Below are 16080 nucleotides of genomic sequence, written 5' to 3'. Positions count from 1 at the left end.
CAAGAAGTAGTGGAAATAAAAGTGACTCACTCTTGTAGGAGGCTGCTTGGCCCCTTTGCCAGGTAGTTGGCTGACAGCATATTGCTCTGTAGGGCATGTTATATCTCTGCACTTTCCTTATCAAAATGTCAATAGTTTCTCATTGCCTTTGAGTGTTCCTAGGGAAGTACATACAGAGTGCAGGAAATGAAAAGTCATGAGATCCAAAGGGCTGAGATAGGTATTCCTAGGAAAAGGCCCAAGGTAGAGGTTGGGACCTGAGAAGGATAAATGTTATTTACTTATTTTTGTATGGCTGCATTTGTAGTTTTGAAGGCAGGAATAGAAGTTTGAGGCCTGGTCTGACGCTGAGTGACTGTTACAAAATCTGCTGAAGTCAGGAAAAGTAACTAACAAGTCTCACTCTCGGCACTGAATAATGCAGTAGACTTTCCCTTTCACCATCCTTTATTTTGGCTTCTGAGCTCAGCTTGGTTTAGGGAGTTCCCTGTCATTGTCAAAGAAAGATTTGAAAATTTCCTACCACATTTCTCTTCTTGTAGGTGAATAGCGCTGCTTTAGCCTCGGGAAAGAGACACATCTGCAACAAAGTAGTGGTTGCCCTTAGTCCATGAAAAATTTGCCAGGATTTCAGTGGGTCTGGATTTCACTCTTGCGCTCCTAATTTGACTCAGCTTTGCTCCCATTTTGTCTATGTAGGACTGGGCATTTTGAATTCATAATGTCAAAACAGCAGAGGGAAGCACTAAAACTTCCTGTTTGGCCTTCTCTGACCAAACTTGTCTTCTCATTAGTGTCTCTATAAGCTGTACCATACATTGGTCTTTGGTGCCTACAGTCCTACCATTGTAGCAGGTAGAGCAGACAGCACAGATACCGTGCCCCCCACTCTGACTCTTTCTTTTGCGTATTGCAAAAAAATTTATTATTTAAAAATAACTTATCTAATGCTTAAATTATTTTGAAATGTCATAATTTGATTTAAAAGTGGAAATGGTCTGTTTGGCAGCAAGATTGTGCTCCAGTGCTGGATCTAAAGAGGCCACCTCTCACCAACGTGCCATCAGGTGCAGCCTTCCTGAGGCCCCCCTGAAAGGATTGTTCCTTGGCACAGTTGGACTACGTAGAAAAGAAAACACAACCTTGGGCTTCATCACTTTCTCTAAGGAAATACTGTGAGCTGATATTCTGTGTGAGCACTGGAAATCAGAATGTAATAAACTGTCTACAAATCAGGCCTGGATTTGAGGCCAAAATGCCATATAAATTGATTGTTTACATAAAATGAGCTTTTTTAAGTAACAGCAAAAAATGTAAGGTGTGCAACAGTAACAGACACTGCTAGCAGCAATAACAAGATAGTTACTAACAGGCTGAGATTTCAGTTTCAAGGTAAATTTACATTCACATAGATGCACTGGATTAGATTTTATATGAGAAAGTCAATGAAAAGAAAAATCCGAGCTGATCACAGACGCTTACTTGCTATTCTGCCATATCTGAATTTTATGTGCATGCTTGGTGGCTGATTACTTGGATAGAGACAAATTTGTTTTATTTCTCTCCCTGCAGCTTGTTCATTAAAATTCTGTTTTACTCCAGTAGCCAGTATTGTGCTGCATCCTGACAACTGTGTAGAGGGAAAGTGCCACAACAGACACATGCCAGCTGTCCCTTCCTATCCAGCAAACTATTGCTTCCCCAGGTGGAAATATAGTGTTTACCCTTTTCCTGGGGAAATAACATATTCTGCAGCAAGAAAATAGCAGGCAGCTTGTTCATACACAGTTAAAGTACACATGTGGTGAACACAACAGCCTGCTTTCCCTCTGCATTGCTTGAGTTTTGCACAGATGCATAGCAAAATTGCTCTTACTAGTCTTTTTTCTTTTTTTTTTCTTTTGGCAGACATATAATCCAACTCCTGTTATGCTACCTCCCACACAGCTTCTGAGTCCGAGAAAGGTGTCTGGCCCCCTGCTCATTCCCGCAGTGCGTGGAAGACACGTGTCTTTGCAGAGAGCTGCGCAACTGCCTTGCACCGGCACTGGGCACGTCTCTGTAAATTCCAGGGACACATATCACAGCCTTATCTTCTGGATTAGGTACAAAAATTCCTCCACTGCTTCAGAATACTGGCATTATGCCAAAATGCCTGGATGCCTAAAACTGAGCTTGCAGGCCATATCTAAACAAGGGCTTAGGTACCCCAAGTGGACCTTAGATGGAATTCAGGCAACCGAGTACAAAACGGTCACAACCCAGTTGCAGAGGGCTGCTATTTGTCTGTTTTCCAAGCCTAGAGATGCCCGAGGTCTGGAGATGCTTTACTTTCTCAAAGTCCCCAAGTGCCTAAAGCTGGGTTTGCAGTGCCAATGTGGAATTGTTCCAGAGCTGGCATAAGTGCATGTGACAGTACCTAACTCAGGTCTCAGAAACCCTAACCTTACATTGAAAAAAACAGTTAAATTTTCAATGGCGTTGGTGGATTGCAGCACCAAAACTGCTGGTGGCCAGCACTCCTAGGGAGGGGGTCACAAAATCTGACACTGGGTTCTGATTCCTTTTTTTAAGTAACTAAATTTACAGTCTTGTTTATATCGTCAGTAAATCAGTGCAGCAACGTCAACAAGAATATTTTAATATGCAGCAAAAGCATTTGCTTTTACATGGTACCTAAATGTCTGACACTACTGAATTCCAGCATCTTTCAGGCCACATTGTTAGGCTATATTATATTTGAGTTGCAAAAGGGGAACATGCAGAGAAATACTCTCTGCAGCAAGTTGTGCCTGGTTGACTTTCACATTGACTTGGTGTTTGCTCATTCAGCATTAGAGAGGTATTTGGGCCAAGGCTCTAATAGGTGAAGAATCAGAACAGGAGGAGATTTTGCATCAGTGTGTGGGCTGTGAATACAACAAGGAGGTGATTAAATAGACACTGGCAGCAGAAGATAAAGTTAGCAATTATGAGGCCATTTCCAGGAACAGGCTGCCCAGAATAAAATTATTTGCTTAAAACCAGCAGGTAAAAGTAAAAAGTCTTTCAAAGAGGTCTGCTGTTGCAACAAGATTGGGTTTTCTTTCCTTTTCCTTTAGAGCTGTAAACTAAACGGTTGCACAGTTTCTCTTTGTGCATATCTTGGTGATTATGTTTGATACTATTGCCCTTCCTTTCAGACCTAGTAGGGCTCCCATAGAAAGTTGGGCTGGAGAGTGATACTGTCTGTTTGAAGTGCTAAGGCAGCAGGAGAAGGAGACTGTAAACTTTCTTACACCTTCTCATCCTGATGCTGTGAGCCCAGCATGAAGGGGTAGCTACCTGCAATATAGATCCCTACTGCGCTTCACCATACGTAGGATGAGGTGGCAGCATCATCACCAGATGCTCTGCTTAGTGCCAGTTGTAATGTGAAATCATTAGAAACTGGGCAAAGATCACAGATTTCTTCCCTACAGGTTCCAGATTCATGACAGATAACAAGTCTTTTCAGTTGTTTCTGACATGATCGACTTCAAAACGCATTGCTGAGAAGTGAAGACCAAATCTTGTAAACTGTGCACATAAGTCATCCAGCCCCCTACCCTTTGTTTAGGAATTATGCATGCATCACTGTCATATTGCAGAAGTAGGTTTATATCGATCAACAAGAGATACTGAATATGCATTTATACATGCTGAGAGTACCTCAGGTGCAGGGAAAATTATGTTATGAAACATGAATGCATGAGTTTCTACTGTAAGAAGACTAATGTGAAAGCTCAACCTCCCTTAAATATTGTTACCTGTGCAGCCACCTCACTGTCCTTGCACATTTCCACTGAGACTAAAACAGCAGTTATTTTGGAAGATTTCAGGAGCAACTGACCTTGTAAGATTTTGTTACTAAAAGAAAATACCTGAAAGATATCTGTTCTCTTACAGACTTCACATTTTTGGCTGATATCTCATAAGCGTAGATAACTCAGAAAGTAGTCTTTAAATGCTTACCTCTACAACCAAGTCCATCCCTCGGAATACAGAGAGACTGTCAACTATCCCTGAAACTGCTCTCAGCTAAATATATCACTAATGATGGTGTGATTTCACAGGTTTTAGAGTCAGTGGGGAAAATGATGATAACCAGATCTCTTGTGCCTTTCGTATAACCACGGCCCCAGCATTTTGTCAGTGCTTCCTCCATCTCCTCTGACAGATTGACCTTCGGTGTCTAGCCTCAATTTTGTTCCATCACTGCAGGTAACACAAATAACACAATTTCTATAGGAGTCTCCATAGAGACAGATCCTCCACTAAATCCAGAGCCTCATCCCTGCAGTCAAACCTTGATACATCAGACCTGAACCATGAATCTGGAAGCTTTAACTTCTACAGTGAGGGGATTGACAAAACTAGCCTGGAGCTAAGCAGAAATAAGATTATCGAGGTACAAGGTTTTACTCAGTGTTAAAGAGATAGCACAGATAAGCTCTATCCTGTGCACAAGTAAAGGGGTGAAAGGATTTTGCTTCTGTCATTTTTTTTTTAAGGAAAGAAATATTCTTATAAATCTGTTCTGTGGGGCATAGCAGACCATAGAGCCAATGACACTGGTCCAGGAAAAATTACATGGGCACCTGTAAGATCTGTGAATAATGCTATTTCTTCAGTAGTGTTCCCACAGTGTGTTTGGCACACATACCATAGCCCAAAGACTTGAACATAATAGCCCAAAAACTTGAAAGAACAGCCCAGTGTGTGGCTAGAGGACCTATGTGCTCCAAGGAGTGGTTTTGCACACACAATTGGGGTACTTTGTGGTTGGACCAAGTAAACAACGCATTAGATTCGAGTGGTGGGTTTTTTTCTATGTGAACAAGTCCAAAAATATTTCATACAGGCTTATTCTTATTCTGACAAAATATACAAAGGAACAAATGGTTCAATCTTTTCCACTAAATACAGCTTCAGGCATATAATTAGCAATCTAGAGAGGATGATTGCAAGTGAACTGGCATGAAAAGTTACACTGTTATCACAGATGAAGTTATAATATTTCATTATCATTCCATGATGCATGAATTAATTGATATTTATTCACAGAGGTGCATTGGAAATAGTGGTGCCTTTTATGATAATTATACCTATTTTTCAATCCAGGGGAGAAAAAAAACTACCTTAAACACTATGAGTTATGAGACAAACCTTCAGAGAGCAACTAACTACTTACACCTACAGAAATACTGCAGTTATGTGCATTTATTTTATATATTCATGGTCCTCATAGCTATACCTATGTACATATGCATAGTGTTTATGTCACATAATGATGTATTTGAGAATATGAGCATACATCTTGAGGAGAAAAAGTGTTCTTAAGTGTTCTTTTTATGAGAAATAATTAATCTACCCACCAATGAAATACTTTCACCCTTCAAGTGAAATGGCAGGGATTGTTTGCCATCTATGAAGGTTACTTAGATCCTAAAAATGATGGAAAAAGCATACCTATCTGTGTGGGTTTCTCTCTAAGGATTACGCTGCTGCATTCTACAGGTATAATATCAGTCAATGGGTTTAAATTTTTAAGTTTTTAATCACTGGAAGCAAATGGCAGATTGAGCTAAACTGTGAACTTTGGTGTGTTTGTCAACTGCTTTGTGAAGCCTCAATGGACTTTTTGATTGGAAGGACAAGGGCAGAAGATGGGAGCATTTAGAAAGAGTTTTAGAAATTATTTAATCAGATTTTGACCTGCATACAATTAATATTTATTACCATGGTGAAAAGAGGTGGAATTAGTGCTGTGCTTGCTTTGCTTCCTGAGACTAGAAGTTGCTCCTCCCATATGTAATAAAAGTTGCTGACTCTGCCGTGAAACCTCAGAGACATTAGGAAACACTAGGAAATCTCTTTTATAGCATGTGGTTAGCCACAATCAGAGTGAACAAAGAATTTGAAGAGAGGATGCCAAAACAGAAAAGGGGGATTTCACAAGTACTGGAGACAAAATGAGTGATCCTGAATACCATGAAAGTGCATGGAAGTAGAAAGCTTGCAGACACTAAGAAGGAGATAGCAAAGAAGAGCTGAATACATTTAGAAATATCCAAGTACTGCTAAATTTCAAGTAGAAACTGCAGAGGATCTCTGCAGATTCATCTGGTCAAATGAAGCTGGGAAGTGCACAACAGAAACACGAGCTTGTCTTTCAGGGCCACCTGCAAGACACTAAAGTTGGGTCCTAAAAGGACCCTTCAGTCCAAGACTACTATGCCAAAAGGAATGGAAAGAACAGCTTGTAAAGGAGACTAGACAATAACAAACTGTGCTGTCTTCTTGGAGCCAAGTCTCATGACATCATTCAGGGAAGGTATTTTGAGTTTGGCAGGAAAATTTCCACTAGTGAAATTGCATATTGGCACAAATGGCACTTCTGTACGTGATAACACACGGAGAGTTTGGACGGGACTGGTAGTGATGCAATTCACTGTGACCTTCTATCCTTGAAGACTCTCAAGCTGAATAGCTGCATAGGTGTATGATGTTAGATATAAAGCAGTGATGCCCATAGTAGAGAAAGCAAGAAAAAAGTGTCCACTGCAGTACAGAAGAAGCTTTATATTGAGGAAGAGGATGGATTATAAAAATAAAAAACTTCCAAAAGTCTAACAGCTCAGAGAGGACAAGAACAGAACAAATAGTATCCATTTTATGCCAAATCAGGACAAAATTCCCCAAATGAAATAAACTTTCAAGCAATAGGACAAAAAGACATTCTTTATACATCAATATATCTATACATCAACATCAGGATTCTGTGTAACAATCAGAAAGAATTTGAATTTCTTGTTTAGGACCATATACCTGTTTAGTGACTGGTATTGAAACTGCAAGATCTGACTGGAATTTTAAAACCGGCAAGTTCAGTTTTATGTGGGAAGGATGTTGTAGGAAAAGGGGAAGGAAAATTATCGTGATCTCTCCATAACTTCCTGATAGAGTAAATGATCCTGAATACATATTTAAATTTCAAAAACCGCTAAGTGGAGTAATACTTTGGGTCTGATATAGATCCCTAGATCACACTACGGAACAACAGAGGAAGACTTTCAGATTCTTTCTATAATAATGTGTGTGTGACAAAAATGCATGCTGTGGTGGTGTGCCAGCTTCACTCAGGTGTGATAAATTACCAACTTTGACATTGCTGGCATGTCCTTGGAAAATCTTTAATTTTAAAAATTAACATTCTGAAATCAAAAAGGAAGATAAAAATGCAACAGTTAGAGATTTGAAAGCTGGAGCATACTGAGTGCCAAGTGACTGACTTTGTTGCATTTGTCCTAGGTAAACAGAACAAACCCTGTGTATTTGCTATCTTAACAGAACAATTTGCTATATGGAAAATTCAGCTTGATTTCATCATAGCCTGCAAGAACCTATCTTGAGAAAACTTTGAAAATAGAGTGCCAATCACTGTATCAGACAAATAATCATGAAGCCCTCTAGCTGTCACATAGACAGATTCAGACCAGAAAAAAAGATTGAAAATTTAACCATGAACTGATGATTGGAACAATTTACCAGAAGTTATGGATTGTGTTTCGATGGGAATGTGTGATGTGGTGATGTCAGAGTTACTGGATGATTTTTTTTTCCAATAGATACCCCCCATTTCATCTGTAGCTAGTGGGTCTGAATGAGAAGTTCATTCACGAAAATCCTATGGACTACATTATGCAGGGAGCTGGGGCAAATTTTTACAGCATTAAAATCCTGCTGTGTAAATTTAGGAAGCAAAACCATCAATCCCTACAGGATCACCACAACTTAGTTCTCTTTATCTCAGTGTCTCTTTTAGAATCACTAAACTTCTTGAAGAGTTTAGAAAACAGCTGTCCAAAGCCTTAAAGTTTTGTTTTAATTCTAATTATTTTTTCTCCAATTGTGAGCAAATGTATAAATCCTTTTAAATGTCTGCTTTTGTACTGATGGGACAGAATTCTTGGCTAACATATTTTTCATTTCTTTTTTGCAGAGGTCCTACTCTTACTTCATGTCTTTTCCTCAGTTTCTGCATTCATTAGATTCAAGTGCATTCTTGTGTGGTAGGGTAGAGATACGATTTGTTTGTTTGTAGGCAGGTGGTACTTTGTACAAGTATTGACTACATACTGTGTATGCTGATTTGATTGATGATGATAACTTTGGCTTCTCTTTAAAGCAAAGTATACTTGGTATTGATGAGAAAGCTGCTGTTTTGGAATCTGCAGGACCCCACTTTGTGACTCTGTGTCATGGGACACACTGAAGGCTCCCTGTCTGCTGACCCCACTGTTCCCTTACCATCTCACTTACTTAGGAGGAAGAAGTTCTGTCAACACAAGGAACTGTCCAAAGGAAATTTGGAACAAAGAAAATGTGGAGGTTTTGAGGTCATGTGATGGGATTTGCACCAAGGAAAGAAACAAAGTCTCGCTCTGCATATACCCAAGACCTAATTGAGGGGTGCGCTCTCAGAGCAAGTATGTCTCGAAGAAAGGGAAGAGGCCTGGTGACAGTTTCTTGCCTGTGTGCATGCTTAGTCTTCAAAAACCTAGTAATCTTGTGTTTGGCATTCTTCCTTTGAATGTAGTAAGTGAAAGTGTAATTCTCAGACCTGCTTAGTTTAGGGGTTATCAAAGTGATCATTGTGATAACATCAACGCAGCATCTCATCCAAGAGTCTGTTGGAGATCAAGGTGTAGTTCTCTCTTCTTGAAACTAAATGACTTCTCTGATACTAGGTAGGTGTTCAGCAAGAGGTTGTTACTTGTGCTGTAGCTCATTGCTGACATCAATTGGAATGTTTATTAATCCAATCCATTAAATACATTAGATATTGAAGAGAATATATACACAGGTGCTTGTTTGCTTTTTGGGTAGATCGTCATCTTTCATATCCACTTTCTGCTCAAGATGGAACATTGTTTGAGCTGATGCTTCAGAGTTGCAGATGTTTGATTATCATATCCTATCTAAGCAGAAAAATGCAGCCAACATCTTTCCAGCTTGTAGTATTCTTCCATTCTGCATTCCTCATTACCTTGCAGGTTTTTACCTGTGTATATAAATCATCAAGGAAATAAGGGTGAGAATCACATCAGATAATCTTCACAACACATCCATCCATTAAGGAAGGATAAAGAATATCAAAAGTATCCTTACAGATCTCTGTCTAAAAAATACATTGATTAAACTTGTTTGTAAAAAAGCTCAAGGGATAGAGATTTCAGTGTCTCAAACTATTGCAGTTTTTAACTACCCTTCCTGTCATAAAGTCTTAACTAACATTTATCCTGAACTTTCTTTGCTTCAGAGAGTACTTTTCTCTCTGAAATGCAGTAGATCATTCACAAGGAATATAAGGAAGGGATTATTCTCTCCTTGAGAGTTATTTTCTGTATTTAAACACTACTGAACTTCTCTCCAGTTTCCTCTGGGCTTGACAGTCCCATTTCTCAAAATCCTTCCTCATTGGTCATACCTCACTTCCAGCTCACTGCTTTCCTCTTCTCTGTCTTTCTTGGACCATAAGGAAGACAGCTCTATCAATGCTGAGTAGCATAGAAAGATTCATTCCTATATAACATTTCCCTGAGTACCTTATAAACCCCAGTGATATTGCTTTTCAATGGTAATATGGCATTTTGGGTTTGTGACTCACTGCTCTTGCCAGGTCCTCTTCTCCCAAACTACTTCCTGGCGAGTTGTTCCTCATTCTGTATTTGTGCAGTTCATAATTTTTGATAAAATATATAACTTTGTACTTGTCCTTGTTGAATTGAATCCCATTTTTTCAGAACATTTCTTCAATTTGTCAAGATCATTTTGCACTTTAATCCTGTTCTTCAATCTCATTTCTGCCTGGCCAGTTCTGGATCATCTATGGATTTAATAAACTCATATTCTATTATTTTTCCCAAGCCATAAATGAAAATACTGGCTAGGTGCAGGACATACTAGCTGAAATCTATTTATACATCCTTTTATTCTGACATTAAATTAAACACAGTTTTGTATCCACTCTGTAGCTGTTTCACTAAGTTTGCTTGACTTGCTTATGAAAGTTTTATGCCAAGCTGTATCAAAAGGTTTTGTAAGATACATGACCTCTATGGTTTCTTCCTTATTCCTCAGTCAGTTAAAACAGTTTGACATGATTTTTTTCTTGGAAGATTCAAACAGACTAGGATTCCTCAGCCTGGAAAAGATAGATGTCTAGAGTCTATAAAATCCTGGAAGTTGAGAGGAAAGTATAAAATGAATGATTGCTCACTGTCCCTGAAAAGGCAGACAAATATCTTCTGACAAGGTTTTGAGGCCAAGGCTGATTTCCACAGCTTTCCAAGTTGGTTTCTCATGTCTCCATGTCTGAGATAACTACTGCTTGTCTCCTCCTTGTGCAGGAGCATCATTGCGGTAGTAATTTTCTTTACAGGTTTCTGTTAGTGATAAATAAAATTTCATGCCTCATAAAGGATTAATGAAATGCTACAGAGTTCTTCACTTCATCCCAGTATAGTAAATATACTCCTTAAGCAAGAGGGTTACTTATTTACAAAAGAGTTTCTGAGCCAGTGATGTTTACCAGGCCCTAAAGAACTGTTTTCTTGTCTGTACTATCTCTGAAGAGATTTGCTTGGATTGTCATGAGAGCAAAACAGCCTAGATGAAGACTAACAAGCAGGGGATATGAGCAGGTTACAGGCAAGGCCTGATTTGAATCAAGAAGTTAATATCTCAGAGCAAATGAATATCTCATAAGTGGAGAAAAAGTGTAGAGGTTATGGGGAAATGAAGCCTTTCTGTACCTCAGGATCAGTTGAGTGAGGAGAGAAAGTATCTGTGAACAGAGGTTTTAAATGATATTTTCATAAATACTTAGTGAAGTCTTATAGGAAAAATTTACCATGAGTTTGTGTGTTGGTGACAAAAATCATTTATGTTTATGACTTATTAAAAATAATCGGGGGGGGGGGGACAAATTTAAGAGCAATTTTTCCACTAAAGAAAGGTCAAAGGAGATGAGGCTTTCACCAAAAATGAAATTTAAATTGGAGTTTCATTTCAACTTTCTTGTTTCAAGTGTTTCCTACTGGACTGAGGCAGGAGACCTCTTCTACAGTCTTCCACCACTCAGCAGCCACATGGTACTGAGCTAATTGCATTGCTTGGCTTTCTTTTGCTTTTCACTAGGCCAATTTTGCCTCTGTAAATAAAATCTTTTAGAGAAACTATCACACAGTTTGGGTTGTGTGGATACATCATTCCATGATGACCAGACTCATCTACGTGCTAGAGAGCAAGTAGATCACAAACATGGATACAGTATTCTAGTTAATTTTCCACCAACTAGACTCCTTTCTATTTTTATTTCTAATCTTTTGTCATATTTATGCCTTTAAGTCAGTCTTGGATATACAAAGCTTCTTGGGAAAATAAGATATACTACATTCTCTTCTGTTTGTTATTAATATATAATGTAGGGCCCTAGAGAAACACAGAAATGCCTGCAAAGCATTCTGGAGAAAAAGAAAGGATTGCTTTTCTCAGACATTATTCATCAAGTAAAGTTGAGTATATTAATCAACAAATTGAGATAATTTTCTTATAGTCTACCTGAGTAATTATTTAGACTATTGCTTTATGTTTCTTTTATAACAATTTTGATACCTTGTTATTCTGAAATATTTGAGTAACCTGAGACCAAGAATGATAGCTCTTTATTTGTTCTTCTTTTCTGTCAGTCTTTTATTCTCACTAGATTCTTATTACCTACACCAAGACAACAAAATTCTAATTTATCTGCTTTTCTGTTCTCTGGTAATGAATTAACGATGATGGGAACCATAGCAACTGAAGCAAAAACTTCATTAAGCAAGGACAACTTTTCAGTTTACACTGTACAATGTGAAATTGCTTTCAGTGACAAAGTCTTCCAGAGAACAATTATAACCGGAACAAAGAAAGCAGTTAAACTGAACCCTGTTGCAGAGGAGTATGTATTTCAAATGAAATGCTGACCAGGTTTCCAGGTTAGGACATATTCAAAGATAGCTACTAAGTGTCAAAAAAACCTCAAAAACTTCATAGGTTTTAAGCAAACATTTGGCAACATTCCCTGTGATTCATCCTAAAATGTTATTCCAAGCCAACCAACATAGTTAACACCATCAGCACTTTATTTTGAAAGAAGAGTTTCCCAGCTGAAGTAAATGCAACTGGAATGAACCAGCTAAAATATAGACAGCTGCTGTAAAAGAATTATCTGTTCCATCACCCTGTGTTCTTGACATTGCCAACAGTTTTGGTATTATGTGAAGATATAGGCATGGACACCAGACATAATGCCTTAGAGTATCTGGGGTTTGATGACAGTTTAGCCCTTCTAAATAAAATCACATTCAACTTGCAAGGATGGAAGCCTACCTAGTCTTGCAAAAAGGGTGGTGGTAATAGTCAGCTGTGACAAAATTATGTTGATGACATTTCAGCAACTTACCATTCAAGATCTTCTTTAGAAGATTAAAGAATTCAGATGTGAATTAACAGTGGGAGTAAACATCCTAGCCAGAAATACCAGCTATACAAGACTTTCTGTGAGCAAAAAAATAATCATCTGAAGCACAGGAACTGATACAAGGGCAACTCAATTACCCTGTCATCTAATCAGAAAGGAGGACAATTGACCAGCAAGTGCTTTAAGTTCATTGTCAACATTTTTTTAATGTACAAAAACAAGAAAAGGGTTACTTTTCTAAGTAATAAGGCAGAACTGATTAAGACCATGTCAGAGAAACAACTTGGAGTTACCATAAAACTGGAGAGCTTGTGATTCATAGGGAACAGGAAAGAGAGTAGCAAACCAAAACCATTTGGCATTTGAGGAAGATTGACTTCAATAAACTCAGAGATCTGGTAGATACTAGTTCATGAGAACCAAGTGTCAGTGTACATGGCACAAATGGAGATGTGAAGAGAAAGAAACACTGAATTCACAAGAAAACATCTTGTGAGTAGTGGATAGATAAGACCAGGAAGGTATATCCTCAGTTGCTCAACAGAGAGGGACACTGAAGGACACTGAGAAACCTGAAGTGTTTAGTAGTTCTGTTACTCAGTTCTCACTAAAAAGGTCAACTGCAAGTACAGGACTAGCACAATTAATACTGGCAGCTAAAAGGATTCTATCTCAGCCTGGAATAGCAAAGGGAGAACACATAGTGCATAGATAAAGAGGATGCTCTCAGATTGGTTAGATCTGATAAATGTTAAGCTAGCATAACTAAAGAAATTTTAGAGCCAGTACTGGTTATTTTTGAGACTTCATGAAACTGGTGAGGCATCAGCAACAGTAAAAGAGTAAATATAGTACCTATCCTTTGAAGTGGGAAAAGGAGGCAGTGAAAACAAAAGCACAAGAGATATTCCAGATCAGAAAACAGAAGTCATTAAGCATAGGAGTGTTAAATGTCCAGGTAAAAGTATAACTAGTAGGGAGCAAGTGAGTAGTGGTACATCCCAGCCTGCTAGGATCTAGGTTTTTTAGAAAGTCTGTCCTAACAAGGATGAAAAATTTAAGCAAAAATTTGGCCACTGCAGAAGTATAGAATAAAAGTTATCATAAAAACGTGGTCAATGTAGAATTACATACATGCATAATTTTGCGATGGCTTTGTACAGATTTTTTTTTCTCTGATATGGGTCTTGCATAAAACATATCCTTTATTTTTGAAGACACATACCATGTAGTATTCAAGTTTGAGGGGGTTTTATGTGGCAATGTCAATGTTGTCTTTAAAGTTTAAACTGCTTTGAAGCTTAAGTGTTTAGCATATGCATAAATAATTTTGGTAGAAATTAATACTTAAATTTCAAATAAAGCAAAATTCTGATATGTAGCTGCATCAATGTGATGGTTCAGCAAAGGGAGCCATGACAGTCTTTAAAAGGATTGGCTGAAAGTGCCTTCCTGCTTGTTACCTGAGAACTGTAGAGCAAATTCAAACCCCTTTGACTGAAATGGAAGACCTGTGGTTCAGTTATCAGAACATATAACATTCAAATGCCTTCTTGTTTTGGAAGGATTATGTAAATATTAACTGCAATCTAATCTCCTGTGTGACTTCAAGATATTGTGCAAGATTCAATTTTCTTACTTTGGTTCCTAAATTAGAGAGAAGGTAAAATTTGTGTACCAACACATTCAGAGAATAGGTATTTGGAATATAGCTGCAGACAGTGGTTGGATTATGGGGAATAAAAGGGAAACAGGACTTTTGTCCTATCTGGTTCTTTTCCCCTTTTGCTTAGGTGTTTTCTTAGTTATTTCTCAAGACTTTTATAGATAAAAACATTCTGGAAGAGTGGCTACTGCTATGGTAATATGATTGTGCTCTGTGGGGAACTTGCCACTGGCTGCCACAAGAGAGGAGCCCCGAAGAGGAGGTTCAAGGACTCCCTGAAACAATCCCTCAGCCTTGGCCATATTGATCACCACCATTGGTCTACCCTGGCCTCCAATCGGGAGGCCTGGAGACACACCATCTATAACGCTGCTGCTGCTTTTGAGAACACACGCAGGATCACTCTCGAGGAGAAAAGACAACACAGAAAGAATCGCATCTCGTCGATATCACCTGGGGAGTCTTTCTGCTGTGCCTTCTGCAACTGGACTTGTCTATCTTGCATTGGCCTTTCTAGCCATCAGTGCGCTTGTAGCAAGAGTGGGTAGAACCCTTCTCAAATCTTCGTTTGCGAAGCCTAGCCATGATGATGAAAATTTCAGCTTTGTTTTACAGCTGTCAGTATTAACACACACCATTTTTTCTCTCTTGAACCATCTTCTTTGCTGGTGATGCTATATGTCTATTGCATTGTGCTTTCTTTATCAGGGAATAAATAATCTTAAGATAAAACTTAACACATCAAGTTAAAAATCTAACTGTGACTGTGATGAATAACTTTTTGAAACACAAAATATTAAACTACAACTCTGCTTTTATTTCAGAGAGGAAGGGAAATGTCTCCAAACTTTTCTGTAATATAGGCTCTTTTGAAATTTCAAAGTTAATCCTAATGGATAGATTCTTTAATTTTTTTGGCATACACATCCACAAAAGTTTTTCCTCTGTGAAATGAAAGGGTTAATGCATCCCTAGAAGAAAGTAGATATGATTCCACCTAAAAAGACACTACAGTTGCAAGGCAGAAAACATTAATACTATTTTTTCCTTCATTTTTTTTTCCATTGCAAAATTTTTGTACTTTCCCTTTTATAGTGACTCTATAGTGGTCATCTGGGATTAAAAAATATATACAAGATACATAAATATTATTATTAGAGTGCATAAATAATAAAAATAAATATAAATAAATGTTATTAATAAATATTTTGAGGCAAAACCAGATCTTCATTGATAAACAATGTTGAATAAGGTCATTATCACAATATTCCGAGTTGGAAGGGACCCACTAGGATCACTAAGTCCAACTCTTAAGTGAATGGTCTGTATGGGGATCACAACCCATAGCCTTGGTGTTTCTAGCACCATGGTCTAGCCAACTGAGCTAATTTCTGAAGCATTATGGAACACCATGAATTTTCAAGCTGGGCAAGAAAGCTCTGTCAAAAACCACAGGAAATTGTAATGTTCTGAGACATAACTGTTCAAACATTTCTTACACTGTTCTTAGGCTGGTAAAATAGAAACAGTATAAAATAGCAGTAGAGGAAGAATATGGACCTTCACACACTTATATGCCACTGCAGAAAGACAAACTTTAAGGTTATAGAAGCAGAAGGCATCCAAAAATCACTAGAAAGTGTGTTCTTTATCCAGATGTTGAGCATATGTAGGAAAGTAGCATGAACTCTCCTAATTCCAGTGTGTAGGCGCAAGTAAGATTTCACAAGAAGTTAAGAGTGAAGGATGTGTTTTGAATTATGTGAAAATGTTTGTAACAAACCTGGTATGTGTGTGAGGCTTCACCATGCCAATGACTATGGTGTGTACTTTACCATGAATGCAAAACCTGAATGTTAATTCCAGA

The sequence above is a fragment of the Myiozetetes cayanensis genome, unplaced genomic scaffold (genome assembly GCF_022539395.1).
Source record: "Myiozetetes cayanensis isolate MyiCay16 unplaced genomic scaffold, myiCay2020 scf7, whole genome shotgun sequence".
NCBI classification, from domain to species: Eukaryota; Metazoa; Chordata; class Aves; order Passeriformes; family Tyrannidae; genus Myiozetetes; species Myiozetetes cayanensis.
Note: the sequence above shows the minus strand (reverse complement) of the source record.